This window comes from Nycticebus coucang, chromosome 8 (genome assembly GCF_027406575.1).
Source record: "Nycticebus coucang isolate mNycCou1 chromosome 8, mNycCou1.pri, whole genome shotgun sequence".
In the NCBI taxonomy this organism is placed as follows: domain Eukaryota; kingdom Metazoa; phylum Chordata; class Mammalia; order Primates; family Lorisidae; genus Nycticebus; species Nycticebus coucang.
In genome coordinates, this window is record NC_069787.1 from 24,734,872 (window position 1) to 24,739,373 (window position 4,502).

General features: G+C 43.8%; 1 pseudogene; it reads right to left on the minus strand.

Moving 5' to 3' along the window:
• Positions 1–1,470: 1,470 nt before the first annotated feature.
• LOC128591519 (phosphoglycerate mutase 1-like) lies at positions 1,471–2,225 on the minus strand (annotated as a pseudogene).
• Between the last annotated feature and the right edge of the window lie 2,277 nt (positions 2,226–4,502).

Consider the following 4,502-nt stretch of genomic DNA (forward strand, 5'->3'; position numbering starts at 1 on the left):
TGCAGGCAGTTGTAACACTATGATAAGAATCTATGTATCTAAACATATAGGAGTTACAGGAATAATATGGTATCATCTCAAGGGATCATTTTCACATGTGGGTTCTGTTGCTGAATGAAATACGCACCCTATCACTACACAGTGCATGACTGTACAGGCAAACTCGTGGCTTTACGACTTCTCAGTAAGAAACACCGAGAGATAACATTGCAGGAAAATCAAGAAAGAGGCTATAGAGTTAATTTTGTGGATTTTTTTCTTTTTAATTGCACATCACTCCTTTAATTATACTGATTAATATAGTTATGCTCAAAATGGGTACTGGACCCACATGGCAGGGCTAAGCAACTAGAAGAGCATGATTCTGAAATCAGACAGTGAAATCAGACTTGGACATGACCAAGAGGCATTTCACTGCCACAAAACAGGCCAGGAAAAGATTCTAAAATCTACAGCAAGATGCATTCCTACCCACTAGAAGTCAAGGATCTTATCCCATGCTGGGGTGAGGAATGGCTTATTTTCTGACGACCATATGCGGGACTATTTCTTTCTTTTTTTTTTTGTACAGACAGAGTCTCACTTTATGGCCCTTGGTAGAGTGCCGTGGCATCACACAGCTCACAGCAACCTCCAGCTCCTGGGCTTAAGCGATTCTCTTGCCTCAGCCTCCCGAGTAGCTGGGACTACAGGTGCCCGCCACAACACCCGGCTATTTTTTTTGTTGCAGTTTGGCCGGGGCTGGGTTTGAACCCACCACCCTCGGCATATGGGGCCGGCGCCCTACTCACTGAGCCACAGGTGCCGCCCATGTGGGACTATTTCAACTGCTGCTAGAAACCCTAGTAGAGTTTTTGCTTTGTATTATTTGTGTATTCTTTTTTTGTAAAAGTAAATGCAGCACAGACTTAATTCAGGATTGATCCCAACCTTCTGGAGCCAGCTCCTCTGGGGTCAGGAAGGAAACAAACAGCTGTTTGGTAATCGCGATGTTAAGTTTCATACATCTTCTGACAGACCAGTGAGGTCCTGGCTCCTGGGAGCAAAGACACTTGTCCTGCTTCTCTTCAATGGACATGCCTTTACATGGCTCCTCCCTAGTGCCTGCTCAAAGAGGTCCCTAGTAAACAAAGCACTAGCAGAAACCTGTACTACCTACCTCTCAACTCCTGGGTAAGAGTAGTCTTCCCTTGGCTTGGACTGACAGTACAGATAAACTCATGGCTTTAAGACCCCCCAGTGAAGAGGGTGGAGAACCTGGACTCCAGAGGTGCTATTCTGACTACAGTAGACTGTATAAAGGGAGTGGGCGCAGGAGAAAAATCATGACGAAGATGAAATGGGAGCTCTGCTTCCCATCTGCAGCTACAGCTTTACACCTTGAGATGTGGTCAGTGTAACATGTGCAGGGGAGAGGTGCAGAGGCATGAGGAGGGGGTGTTCCTTGGGCAGTATTCTATCTGCTGCCCTTCACTTCTTCACCTTGCCCTGGGCAGCCACAGCTTCCAGGGCTTTATGAATGGTCTCCTCATCCCCCAGGAACTGCATCGTCTTCAAGTTCTTGTCCAATTCATAGATCATGATAGCCTTTTCAGAGACACCCTCCAGTTGCTTGACAATACCCCACAGGCTGTCAATGCCATGGGCTGCAATCGGTACCCATTTCTCCTCCTTAATCTGGGGAACTATTTCTTCATTCCCTAAGGGCAGAGCTCTGGTAATAGTGTCCTTCAGACTCTCACAGGAGGGTAGCTGGTCTTCAGTGAAATCTGTATACCTATGATCCTTATTGATGTTACTGTAAAAGGGGTGGTCCAGCTCCATCAGAGGAGTAGGGGACAGGGAGGGGAGGAACATCATAGGGATGCCTCCAAATCTTGACCTGGGACTCACTGCACTTGGCCACAGTTTCAACGTTATTGAGGATGGTCAGACTCCCATAGTGCCACTCATTGAGGCACCCAGTCCTCACCACAGGCAGTCACATCTGGTTAATGGCATCCAGCATTGTCCAGAGGGTCTTGATTGCTCTCTTCTGCACTGAGATAAAGCCGATGTCAAACTCATAGCCAGTATCTCTCAGCGCCTGCCCTCTATGCTTCACTCTTGGTGGCCCACTGGGCTCAGGTGGGCAGTGAGGTCAGCATTGGTCCAGCTGCTGAAGCAGTTCTCCAGGTCCCGGTGCTCTTGCCAGGCAGGATCAGCACCAGCTTGTAGGTGGCCATGGTAGCAGGCTGAGGATGTGATGCCCAACTTTGTGAATTTCAATATTGAGAGGAAGGTCAGCATCCCAGTCTATTTGGAAGGACAGACGTGTAGCACAGATGGTATTTTAGGCCTGAACTCCTGGAAACAGGTTCTAAGGAGAGTTGAGTGCAGATGGCTTTGTGGGGATGCTCTTAGAGCTACACCTATAGGAATTGGAGGTGGGACTAGACAGAACAATCACAACCAAGGCCTCTGCCATTTCTACAGGGAGCTCTGGAGTGGCTAGGATGGCTTATTTTTTCCTCTTCAGTATTTAAAAGACTTTTCAGAGTTGTCTCATACTGAGGCAAGGAGCAAGGTCTCTGTATCCATATTAGCCCTCTGTAACTCTGGACTAGGCAGTTCCCTCCAGTTAAGGGTAAGCCAGCATAGTTGACTTGCCCAGCATCTGCAGTCTTCTGATTGCTGTCCTGGCATCTGCAGATTCTCCTTTTTATTGAGGTATTACATAAAGTGAACAAATCTTAAATATACAGCTCTATGAGTTTTTACACATGTGTACACCTGTGTAATCCCCATCCCAAGATATAAAACAAAATTCCAGTTCTGCAACAGGTTGCCTCATGGCCTCTTCCAGTCCACAACCGTTCCTACCAAGGTAATCACTATTCTCACGTCTATGACCATTCCCTGACATTTTATGCTTTTGAACTTCATACAAACGAAAGTATTTATTATAGACTCTCTTGGGTCTGGCCTTTTTGACCTAGCATGCTTATGTGATTCATATAGTTGCTATATACAGCAATAATTCATCTTATTGCTGTATACCAATATTGAATATACCACAATTTGCCCATTCTATTCTTGATGCACATTTGAATTATATCTAATTTTGACTGTTATGAATAATGCATTTCTTGCATATATCTCTTAATGGACCATTAACCCCCTCATTTCTGTTATACATCAAAAAGAGGAATTTCAGGGTGTTCTGTCATATGTATGTTTAGCCTTAATAGTTAGTGCCAAACAATTTTTCAAGGTAGACATACCAATTTGTAATCCCACTACAATCTTTGAAGCTGAAAGGGATGTGCTGAAATAATTTCTGCACAAAGGACTAAAAACCATGTTCACTCTGACTCAAGGAAAATATTAAGTTAAGGATAACTAGACTATAAAAAATTTAAAAAGTAAGATTAAAACTTGAGGCAGGTAATTCTCCATGGATATTGTAGACACTTTAGTAATTTTGCCGAAGTGTAAAGACTGTTAAGGGGCTCCTCAAGATGTGGTCATAGGTCAGGTTCACTAGAAGCAGAATCTGAGGGACTTTGATGCATGTGATTTGTTGAGGGAGGGTTATCTTGAGAAACTTATTAGGGAAGAATTGAAAGAGGAGAGGGAAAGGGAAGAGAAATATATGGACTTGGGGAAAATCTAGTAATGGCCTGATCCTATAAGGGATTTTGGAGCATAAGTCACAACGCAGTCACTGCCTCCTTCATGATTGTGTACCTGAGAGTTGGGTAGTGGTGGTAATTACTTCCTGTAAGCTTCCACCAATCTAGAGCAGTTGTTCTCAACCATGGACAATTTTGTCCCCTAAGAAACAAGTGTCTCCTTGGAAAAGTATGGACATGGTTGTGGTTGTCACACTAGAGGTATTGGTACTGGTATTGAGAGATTAGAGGGCAGGGATGCTGCTAAACATCCAACAAAACACAGGACAGCCTCCTACAACAAAAAATCATCCTGCCCCAAATACTAGGGTGGAGAAACCCTGGGCCAGGCCAATTCTTTGGAGAAGGCATCAGTGACAAGCCAGTAACAGCAGCCACTGCTAGTGACAGATGGGCTCTTGGTACCATAAAGAGCATCTGGGCAGGGCATCAAAATAGCATCCTGTGCAAATGTATTTTAAAAACACGATGTTGAACAACAAAGGAAGCTCAAAGTGCTGTTTGGTTAGAATGCCTACATGATCCTGCATTTCATTTAATGGGATAGGACTAGCATCTTTAAATATATGTTGTTAAGCCCTTAGGTACATTGCACAGAAATGTTGTTAAAAACACTGTAATGTAAAACAACAACAACGACACTCTGATGTCAGGTGCAGCTATTTGGGATTTTTTTCAGAACTTTTTGAGTAAAATTTGAATTGGACTAAATAATAACCTGAAATATCCATTACTGTGCTGTTACTGCTAACATTGTGCTTCTTAACAAGTTTAATTCTAACAACTGTAACTTGAATGGGCTGAAGGATTTGGGGCAAAGGACCAAAA